Genomic DNA, 12,765 nt, shown 5'->3' with positions numbered 1-12,765 from the left:
CGTGTACGTCTTACTTCATAGCTTGTTTAACGCGTTTGTATTTTAATTTCATAAGTATTCTTAACGTACTGTTCATCGCATGACCATTCAATGCACATGTGTAACTGTAAAATAATTGCCATCAATTCATCGTAGTTGTAAATTCACCGTACGGGTGAAAGCTGTTAACCGGACCCCGTTAATTGATCGGCATCTAATTATATTTGTGATTTCTGTGTGTTCATGCAGAACCTGCTTTGTGATGAACATAATATTTTCACACCTCTATATTTTGAATAAGAATATGACCGTGCTTAGAATCGCGGTGAAAATTGGACAAGTCAAGACTAACTTGTCAGTAAACTATATATGGCTCTATCATATTTAGTTTGGCAAAATCATCAGTACATGTAAATAAAATATAGTTAAAGACAACATTTGATACATATGTCTCATTAAAATTTGTTTAATTTCATTAGACATTTGTAAACAAACGGTCGGCCATTTTTTTTGGTAAAACACGTGTTACAAATACAATTGTAAAAAACACACGCCAATTCTTTGTCGTATTTAACCAGGAAATACTGACTCTGGCAGTTCTTATTTAAAATAAATATACATGTAAAAAGTAAACTATTCGGTAGAAAATGATAATTTTGATTAAACATTATTCATTTTAAACTATCCCAAGATGCACTTTTCCAAGATTTAGCGGGTTCTGATTGGTCAGTATTGGCGCACTTCATGATTCCGAGCGAAGGTTAAAATGGACAAGAAGGTGCTGTTGTAAAATGGAGAATTGAGAAGCATTAATAGCCTCTACAACAAGGAGATAATGCAGGAACGAAGAACTCATGTCAAGGTAACTTAATTCACAATATAGATACTCCCAATAACATTTTTAAGGCTCTAATTTATCTCTCATTTGTAAACAAGATCTCGCGCCATCAAATCAAGATGGCGTCATTTTTTCAAACTTGGTTCGGCGTTTTAATTTTTATTACCGTATCTCTTTTAAATATACGTTTTGACCAAGTTAACCATTAACCAACTTTATATGCATGATAATCAAGATAATCCAGGGTATACACATATATAATTATATAACGTCCCTAATATATGAATGCTTGGTTGGTAAACAAGACGAACAATGAATCTTTCGCACATTATACAATTTACAAACTCTAAATGTAACGAAAAAAAAATTACTAATTAAATCCGGAAAATGAAATCTTTCACGTTTTTCTTTTTCAGCATTGACAGCATACAAAGTCAATGTTTCCGGTGATTAGTTGCATCCTCTGTTCGGTGATTCGGGTGAATGTTTTGACCAGCTGGACGATGTGAACGCAAGGTATTGCTTTGAAATTGATTATTTTCACCATTAACTTATACATGTGTTTGATGTTTATAATTTACTGTAGTAATTTTTGGGAAATCCAGGTCTAAGTTCTTGAAAAGGAGGTTGATGGGGGGGGGGGGGGGGGGGGTTGAAACACACTTATTGTTGATAAGTTTTTCCATTGTTCAACAATCAATAATTGAATCAAAATGATAATAACATAGCTTCAAACATCAAATGAAACATTTTAGACCAGATACTACTGTAGTCATTACATGACATAGTTTAAACAGCAACTGGCAACTGCATAGATTAGTAGCTTCTGTATTCAGAATTTTATTTAGAATGCTTTTATTACATGTTAGGCTGAATGACTTATGTTTAATGTTTAAAAATCTAAATGAAACTTTATTATTCATGTTTAAGAATATAGAACAGACATAAAGTACAGCCCAGTGAAAGGAACAAGTTAATCGCAAGAAGAAGAATTCTAATGCTACCACTGTCCAGAACTACTAAGTCTGATGTAGCCATGATGTGATCTTATGAGTGCTTCACCGGTCTAGACAATGCTCGAAAGTCCCCCAAAAAGGCCTATTTCCATAAACTACGACTCGGGTTACATCAACAACAGCCAAGGACACTCCTTATTGATTCGAATGGACACATCTTTACGACCTGACTAAAATTCTGCAGAATAAAACTTTTTAACTGTAAAGTATTCTCATTTAAAAAAACCTATAAACTATAAAAGTACTTTTTTTATATGATCAAATTCCAGTATATTACAATGTCTGTCTGTAAGCTAGAATCTTAGAAAATCACATGGTTTTGACTTATTAAATGATTGATTAGACCTTGCAGATATTAACTTTCATTTTCTTAAATAATTTGTTATATTTGCAAATATTGCATAAAATATTCCATGTAACATACATGTATATCCTCACACCTCCAAGTTGATAAGTGTTAACTACTATTTTTTTTCCATTTTCTTTGTTTAAACATTTATTGATAACTTAGTTTTTATTTGCAGCAATATATGAAAAATTAAGAAACCAATCTTAAATGTAAAAACACTGCATTAGGGAATGAATGCATGGGTCATAGAATTGATATAATACACCAAACAATATTCAATTATGTCGTATATGAAAATATATAAAGACAACATATACCCCATGTATTTACAATTTTTATATACCGGTAACAAAATTACTTGGATGGAAAGTTGTTTCCATGTGGGTTTTATTTTAATCTGTGTTATGTAACTAATATATAATTGGAATTAGCTTTAATATCATAAGCAAAATGCTGGTATTGATGAGAATTGTAAGGTGAATGATCTGTGTGATACTTTGTATTTTATACATTCATGATTCAAAAAGCATACATGTACATGTAGTAATACTTGTCATATATAAACAATGTATATTTTACTTCATGTCTTGGATTTAAAAATATTAATGTAGGTAAAGTAGTGAAATGTAGGAAGGTAAACCGTGTGTAAAGAAGAATATTCATCAGGAATGAAGTGTGTTGCAATCAGCATAATTAATTAAATGTGTACATCATATTTTTGCACATGATTTGACAGACTGCTCCATTGTTAGCTTTTTATTGGCCAACAAGATTTCATATCTCCCTCTGGGTCATCTATTAAATACTGACAGGCTTATGATATTAAAATCTGATCAGTTGGTAGATCATGGGTGGAAATGAAAAGTTCACTTTGGACTTAATGGATTATCAAAAAAATGCTATCAAATCCTGTTCTATTGTAAAACATTAGATTATATTACTAACAAAGAAAACGATTATCCCAACTTGTAAGTGGGTCACTTTGACCTCATTTTGGAATTTATTGATATATTCAAATCAAATCTGGGTCATACCTCTATAGTCAACTACTATCTTGTAGTGTTTTTTTTTTTTTTTTAAAGATGGATACTTTAGACTTTTCAAAAATATTTTATGGTGTACATATTCATTGTAGTTCAAAACAAATTGAGACAAGTGTATCATGTTCATGTAACAGTGAAGTTTTCTTTGTTTATTCATGTACGTGCAGTTATTTTGTAAATTGCATTCATATTTTTAAAAAAGTAAGATCTTTGGTGTATTTTTAAAGGGAGATTTGATAGGCATTTAATCGTGATGAAAAAAATACAAATGTAAAGATTTCTATGGGAGTTTTTTTTCTTGTGCAATTTTATCATTTTTTAAATAAAAGTCCCTAATAAGGGAATTGCCATATGGATGTTTCTCCATTATTGTATCTTGGCTGTATTTTATTTATTATTGGAAACAATTTCAGATTTTTGAACAAAATAAATTTGGAACTGCTTGAAATTGTTTTGTTTTTACATAAAGTAGAAACCTTGCTCAGATCAGCTCTTGTGAAAGCAAAAATATAAAAAGTTTCAGTAAGTTTCAGTTGTGGAAACCCTTTGTAAACAATATGTTTCCCAATTGTATATGGAGGTTGAAACTATGCAGAAACTTCAAGTTTCAGTAAGTTTCCGTCGCGGAAACCATTTGTAAACAATATGTATCCCAAACGTATATGGAGATTGAAACTATGCAGAAACTTCAAGTTTCAGTAAGTTTCCGTTGCGGAAACCATTTGGATTCATGGACAGCCTAAGTTTCAGCACTGCGGAAACTTAATGAAACTTGAAGTTTCCGTGCTGAAACCTGTCTGAAACTTAAAGTAACCTTAAGTTTCCGCAGAGTTTCCAAAGGGTTTCCGCAGCGCTGAAACCAGATATTTCATCCAGTGAAGCTCATTGTCCTTTGATATCACTAACTTGGTTTTATATTGAAAATAAATTCAGATAGAAGAGTTACATTTTCATAACATAGTAGATATGATAATCTCAAGAACAACAAAATTAACTTTTTCCCTATTGACAATTTGAGAGGACGTGTTATAATGAATAAAATTGTTATTATAATTTTCATACTGGTGGTGTATAAGAATTACAAAAAAAACTATTTTTGTTAGCTTGCGGAATAAGATGGTATGGTGTAAACTGTTCTCAACCGTGTGTAGGACATTGTAGAGACGGCATTACCTGTAACCACGTGACTGGTCTGTGTGACAGAGGATGTGATGCAGGATGGACAGGATACATGAGTAATAAGGGTAAAGATATTTCAATGTTTTTTTTTTTCGAAATTACTATAAAGAGAATGTTAGTTTGACCAAGTTGCAACCAATAACAACACTATGCTCAACAAAACGTGTCTTACTTACTACTGGAATATAGTCTATAAACGATATAAGGACATTTGTCTAAAAGGTAACATTGAATGGATTTGAAAATTTAAGAATTAAAAGTGTTAAATCACACTATCCTGGAAACGATACACAAAAGTAATATAATTCGTCGTTAAAAGCGCTCGCAGATTAAACAAAACGTAAGCCACCTTTATTTTGTTTTAACGAAATGCAATTTAGAAACTCAATACAATGTGATTTTATTTATTTTGCATTCGTCCATTAACTAATTTGTCCGTTTCAACCATACACTTTGCCCTTTTGTATTTTTTTTTTTTTGAAGAATGATGACAAACGTGGTTGAATGCTGCATTATTTATTTAGGTATATCAAAGTTTAAAAAAAATATTTATATTATCGTTCGTCAAATAATCGAGACAAACGTCAAAAGGCCAATGGATACATTGAATTAATTTTTTTAAAGTATTCAAACTACGGCGGCATTAAATATTTAAAATGGGAGTTTATAGCTTGTTAGACTTTGTCCATCAGAAACAGCTGATGACTATTGAAATTTCATGAATACATCATGAACTGTCAGAAAAATAACATAAAGAAATTATTGACCCGAGCAAACGTTTATCTTTGAAAATATTAAGTTAAAAGAGTCCTTCTTACTCATAATGCTCGCATATTTACTTTCTGAAGAGTGCAATAGAGGGACCTTTGGTTATGATTGTGTCAACACCTGTCATTGTCTGAACATATCTTCCTGTGATAAAAGATCAGGAACATGCGACGGAGGGTGTACCCCCGGATATATCAACAACAACTGTAGCACAAGTAAGTATTATGGTCAGATATACATCCTTAAAGAAAACAGTAAGTAATTGTCAGGAATACAATATCAGTAAGAGGACCACCGATAATTTATAGTTTGAAAATATATGATTAATCGGTCAATGACGCGCAGAGGTATAAGGATTTGGTAAGTCGAATAACAGGTCAGCAGACATTAAGTATAAGCTATTCAGTCTTATAATGATATAATATTTTAGAAGTAAATCCGGCACATGTTTTTGATTGATGGGAATATATATGTAATTTTAAGCACAAAACACACTTGCTTCAGATTATACACCATTAAAGCTTCAAAACGTTATTGTTAGGATCGCTTTTTATTATCATCGTTGGTTGTCTTAAAACATACATTTCAATTAACAATTATTTCATTTGTATTGTATTTGTAAGTATCCGTTTGGAATGATCTTTATCAATTAATGCAACATCCCATGTGAATGTTGTTATATAAAAGGGATACTGTGGAATTATTTAAAATCGTGGGAACAAATTTTCGTGGATTGTTGTTGTTGTTTTTTTTTTTGCTTATTCGTGGGGATGTTATTTCGTTAATGTGTTGTTTTTTAGTTTAAGTAAGAACATTTACTCCCTCAAAACTTTGTGGGGGAGGGCTACCCACAAAAACCACGAAAATATAGCCACCACGAATTCTATTGATTCCACAGTACATCGATTTTAGCTCACCTAAGCTGAAAGCTCAAGTGAGCTTTTCTGATCACATTTAGTCTGTCTGTCTGTCTGTCCGTCCGTCTGTCTGTCTGTCTGTAAACAGATTTTCAACATCTTCTCAAAAACCACATGTCCAAATTCAACCACACTTGGCACAAAGCATCCATAGGCTAAGGGGATTCAAAGTTGTAAGCAATAAAGACTACGTTCTTTTGCAAATGAAAAAAAATGACAATAACAAACCGTGAACCATCTCAAAAATCCATTAAACGAAATACACATCCAAAGCAGAGCAGCACGGACCTCCAAATAGATAGAGGTATGATCAGGTGCCTATGAGGAGTTAGCATCCTCTGCTGACCGGTCACACCCGCCAAGTGCTCTTTGTCGTAAGCGGGGAAAAAAACCCGGAAAAGTCCGTCGACAAGTAGGTGATTAATTATGTTCTAACAATTAATATGAAAAACGTCTGTCAGCAAGCGACCCAGTGGAAAATTGTATTTGCTGACAAGCTCGTTGTATCGACCATAGAACTTACTAAAAGGTGACTTCAAACGAGACTGTTGATAGTCCTGTTTTATCATTTTTTTTGTCAGTAGCTTGCTTCGTCTTAGAAACTGTTCATACGAAGAGCATGTCCTTGCGTATCGAATCAACTGAAAGACAAAAACACCATATGCAGGAGATGAAGGTATATTGCTACATAAGTAAGGAAAGTTGACTATCGAAAAATTGAAGTCATTGCATTTATCATAAAGCTTTGTTATTAGGTTACCATCAATGTCTATGTCCAGTAAAATATCCAAATATGAAACAGATAACGCACACCATTTGGGCAAAGAAGCTAAAACTTGTTTGGAAGTATCGTTATGTAGTGAGATTTCCAGTTTATTCAAATCATGAATCCCGTGGAGGGGGGGGGGTTGATAAGGGGCGGAGGGTGTAGGATGGGGCCACAAAGAGGGGGGAGGGGTTTACAAATTTTTACATTGAAATATATAGAAAAATATATTTAAATCTTTTCGTAAAAAACATTTGCCTTAAAAATCTGAAACTTTAGTGAAAGTAACTTCAAATAGTGTAGATTCAAATTTGTTCAAATCACAAACTTTAGCACCATCTTTAGGATTAGTTTTGGGCCACATTTGGGATTCAGTTGTACATAGGAAAACATTTTAATTTTTCACAGAAACTGAAATGTTATCCTATATGCTTTAACTTATATGCACAATTTTTTATATATTGCTGATTCTTTAAAATTGTTTAAGCGGTGGCCCATGGATGTTTATTGGTCCTCACAAGGCGTTCAGAGTTTTATGTATATCATGAATATAAACAATTGTTAAGGGTCTTTATGAGAAATGCAATGTTAAATGTGATATGACTATAAAATCATCCTGTTCAAAAAAAGGGACTTGATCATAAATATAAAAATATTCAGGGGGAAACATATTTTTTGTAAAGGATCTACATGTATACCACCTTATCCAGATATATTGTTTTATGACTCCATGAAACTGATTTTATCATGCCTATTGTTGCTGAGGTGAGCGATGTGGCCCATGTGCCCCTTGTTCTCAGTGTGTGACAAAAGCGAATTAATGATAGACACAATGGGGACAACTAAATGTGTATGTTGCTGATAAACTACCATTATTTTGCAAAAAAGATACAATATTCAAACGTGTTATTTAATTATTAGTTAACCCCAATTGGAGTTCGATATCTCGTATACAATGACTATGTCGAAGTGATCTTTAAGTCACAACTACTTATTTCTTAAGTAATTTATCCTCATTATTTCGAAAACTTGGATATCCCATAGTTTTAAACAGTCTCCTCTAGTTCGAGATAACGAAGTTGGTATATAAATACTAGTAACGATATGCTTAAGCATTTACACATCTTTATTAATGAGATTCTTGATGTACTTGCTTTCAAATAGACTCTCCATATAAGTATTTCGGGAGGAACTGCACAGAGCGTTATAGTGGACATTGTATTGACAACAAGACATGTGACCATGTTAGTGGAGAGTGTTCGGTTGGTTGTCTGGACGGATACATTGGAATATTTTGTAATGACAGTAAGATACAGGAAACAATTGATCTATTAAAAACCAATTTCAAAGATTATTTCTTGTATTTGTTTTCAATAATCCATATTGTATCAAATTTTTATGCGCACATTAGCGTGCATTGACGGATATTACGGACCAAACTGCTCCAAGAAATGCCAGTCAAACTGTAGAACTTGTCGACACACAGTCGGAATGTGTTCTTGTAATGCAGGTTGGATAGGTCCTAAGTGTAACACAGGTATCAATTATTTCTCAGACAATGACTACTCAATAGATAATATATAAATCAATGGTTTTTCAATTCTGTTTTTGCTTATAGCGTTAAGTGTGAAGCGGTTTAAGTATTTTGTTACATTGCTTATTAAGATAGATAATGAAATGAAAAATACAAATTTTGTATTTGGTCATTTGGCGAAGACTGTCAGTTTCCATGCAACAGACACTGCCTCAACCAGACGTGTGACAGATTAAATGGAAGTTGTGTGTATGAGTTAAGTGATAAATACATGTATTGTGAACTAGGTAAGATAAAGTTGAACACTAAAAACAAGTTCAGATATCAGTAGTATACTACGCTTTAGTACCCTGTTTATATACAGAAACTTATGATACATCTGTGGCTTCAACAGCATTGATCGTTGGAATGTCACTTTCAATATTTATTAACGTTTTTGTAATAAGTGTAAAGCTGTTACGCCAAAGGTAAATTTGTTTATATGTACATCCAGTTGCTTTTGTTTAATTTATTGAATTTTTTAATCAATATATACGCTTGAAACTCACGAATGTAAGTCAGCAATCAAGTTTTAAAATATAGTTAACGGATATTTTTTTTGGGATAACATCCTCTCAGCAAGACTGTAGAATGCGTAATATCAAAATGCAGTGGATATCCAATACAGAACAGAATAATATCGGAAATACTGAGTCTCATTATCAAGAACTTGACGAAATAGAAAAGGAGAGAGTTAATCAGAAAATAACACAACATTAACTTTATGTATTTATTGTTATTAATTATCATCGAAGAAGATATCGATACTAACATGTATACGAAATTAAGCAAGAAGATATATAAATGAGATAACTTGAAGACAATTGAATTCGCCATCTTTAAAATTTGTTTTCTCTAAACGAGGCATGAGTGAACCTGAGGGAATATCGTTCTGTATATCGTAGTTATATTTCAGAGAACAATAACATGAAACAAATTACACCCCCCCCCCCCCCAACAAAAAATAATCTTTGCTCTCATATTGAAATATAAAAGATACAATTCAAAGCAGTACATGTACTTAAGTTACTTTCTATCAGATAGGATAAACTCATTGTGTGATAACTCGCCCCATGGAACGCCTCAACTGCCTTACGTGGATGGTGTTCATTTTATAATGATGCTTTATTATTATTAATGATACTTTATCTGATTTGCTAATATTTTAACATGGTATTGTGATACTTTACCTTTATTTGTTGATATTTTTTTTAAAAATTGTATGTTAATGCTTCTTTAATTACATGCTGTTTTTTTTTCATAAAATGTTGATATTTTTTTAAGACATGTTGATGCTTCTTCATTATATCCAGACGCTTTATATCATACTTTGATATTTCTTAATATATGCTGAAACTGTATTCTATGATTGGACCTTTCTATGAGGTGGTTTTAAAGGAAGGCAAGCACCAGGATCGATATACATTAAAACTCAGAACATTATGGATGTAAAATGTGTAATAAATTTAGTTTTCTTTCGCATATGGATCAGATACGTCAACTAATTTTAATGCACAACATTCGACAAATACTTGTTTGGGATTACACATTTTAGTTCTCAAAAGTATACACAAGTGTACATCTTAAGAGAGAGAGAGAGAGAGAGAGAGAGAGAGAGAGAGAGAGAGATTTCAAAGTAACCTTTTTTTACTTATTTTACAACAAAACTGACTATCGTGTACCAGTATAAAGAAAAGAAATCCACTCTTTTTTTTAGTTAACAAAATGACTTTTTAAATATTTTTTTTATTTATTCAGTTTATAATAATAAGACATGCACACTACAGGAATAAGTTAGAAAAAAAAACATAAATCTAATTTGACGATTAATGCATAGATAGCTTGTATATAATGTCGAATATATTTTGTTTTCAAACAATGAATATAAATATATTAGATAAATTATATTTAACCTAAGTATTGCATTGTATAGGTATTACATATAAGTACTGGGATATGATTTAACTATTATTGTCCAAAAGACTTAATCTTGTCATTTTGTTCTAAATAAAAGCCTAAAATAATATGTGTCCATTTTATATCGATAAATGAAAAGGATCCTAGTTTTCTCCAAATATGTTCAACATTTTTACATTCAAATAATAAATGTTTCGTGTTTTCGATTGCTTTGCTTATATTACAGTTACCCCCCTTGTCCTATATCTATTTACTTAAATATTTATTGTTGCAGAGAATATTATGTAGCATTTTGTAACTAAATTCAGCTTTTTTATTATCATTTAAATCTTTGATTTTTCTCATGCATATATTTTCCCATAGATTTGAATCATTTACCAGTATTGCAAACCCTTGATAAGGTTTAGTTTGATAACATGGTTTAACAAATTTCTTGTGTACTAAGTTTTTATAAAAAAATTGGGATTTTATACCTTTTAGGTTTGACGCCCCTGTTGCAAAATGAAATTTCATTTCATTTTTAATGCTCAAATATTTAACATTTGTAAAATCATATTTTGTACACAATCGTTTTATTACTGATAATACAGTTTTATACTCACAAAGCCGCTTAAACGTTCTCTTCAAACACTGGTAAGCACTCGTAGTGTTTTTATATTCCCGTTATCATCTATTAAGTCTTTTCATTAATGTATATTACTGTTAACCCAGTTGGTAAAAAATCATGTTTCTCCTTTTATTTTGATATTGTTATTATTCCAAATGTGTTGTTTTATAATATCATTAGGTGATATGTTATTGATGTTTACCTTTGTTTACATTCGTTAAATGAGCTTAGAATTTGTTTATGAAAAAATGGAAGTTTGCCTATTACATCCAGTACATTTAAATACGTTTAAGAAAATTGTAAGACTAGTGTAGCGGAAGTAAGATTAAAATAAGCTTTATCCATAATACTCTCAAAGATTTCAAATAGAGTACCCTTAGAAGATTTATAGCCTTGAACTTACTTTCAATATCTATAACTGATAAACCTCCGTCTGTTATGTCGCCTATCAATGTATTTTATTTGATTCTTTCATATTTGTCCAATATGAAATTAAATCAAAGTCTTTGGACCTTACTGATATATTCTTTATCTGGTATAAATGTCCAATATAAATACCTAAACACCTGACAGTTTTATTTGTTGCTTTAACGCCATTGATTTCATCATACATATATTTTATTTTAAATTTAGGGTTTTTATATAATATTTCTATCCATTTAAGAAACTGATCACCAATATTGAATTTTTCAGTGTTTCAAAAAGAAAGTTCCATTCGACAAAGTCCGCTGCGTCGGACGGGATTTTTCTTTCTCGGGCTCGAAATCTTAAATACAAAGATGTAGCTGCCACGTTTGATCCGGTGTTTATACATTATCTAGTTTTTATATATTATTTAGTTTGTAGTTTAGTGCTAGTTTTGTAGATGTTTTTCTTCTTTCTTATGTAGTTTTTATTTTGTTGTCCTGAAGAAGGGACGGGTTGTCCCGAAAATTTGACAATATTTTACTTTATTGTTCGTGTCGTTGGTTATTCTAAGTGCTTTTATATATATATATATATATATATATATATATATATATATATATATATATATATATATATATATATATATGTTGCCCTCGACCCCAGTCAACAACTGTATATTGTTATACCCCTGTAAAACAGTTACTATATAACTCTATACGAAAAAAAGTCCAGCATTATGACTGTTGGACTGGAACTGTTAGATTGGAACTGTTAAAATCGACTGTTAAAAAAGACTGTTGACCGGTGACGTCACATTCCGCGAAAACGTGTTATTGATTAGAAGGGATATAACAAAACAGTTGTTGACTGTGTCTCGGGCAACAGTTGATCTGTCGGACCGGCTCGCAAACTGAAGGGACGGGTTGTCCCGAAAATTTGACAATATTTTACTTTATTGTTCGTGTCGTTGGTTATTCTAAGTGCTTTTATATATATATATATATATATATATATATATATATATATATATATATATATATATATATGTTGCCCTCGACCCCAGTCAACAACTGTATATTGTTATACCCCTGTAAAACAGTTACTATATAACTCTATACGAAAAAAAGTCCAGCATTATGACTGTTGGACTGGAACTGTTAGATTGGAACTGTTAAAATCGACTGTTAAAAAAGACTATATATATATATATATATATATATATATATATATATATATATATATATATATATATATATATATATATATATATATATATCCAATTTTAAACGAGCATTCTCCTACGTGTGTGCCTTTAACATAAGCCGTTTTATTTTTATTAATTGTATATGATAATATTTGTTGTAATCTTTTAGCTAAAACATAGGCTATATTTTCTAATCCTTAT

General features: G+C 31.3%; 1 pseudogene; it reads left to right on the top strand.

Moving 5' to 3' along the window:
* Positions 1 to 12,765, top strand: part of LOC128173868 (multiple epidermal growth factor-like domains protein 10) — a 110,136-nt pseudogene that overhangs the window by 7,177 nt on the left and 90,194 nt on the right.

Source organism: Crassostrea angulata, chromosome 2 (genome assembly GCF_025612915.1).
Source record: "Crassostrea angulata isolate pt1a10 chromosome 2, ASM2561291v2, whole genome shotgun sequence".
In the NCBI taxonomy this organism is placed as follows: domain Eukaryota; kingdom Metazoa; phylum Mollusca; class Bivalvia; order Ostreida; family Ostreidae; genus Magallana; species Magallana angulata.
This window is presented reverse-complemented; position numbering and strand designations above follow the sequence as displayed.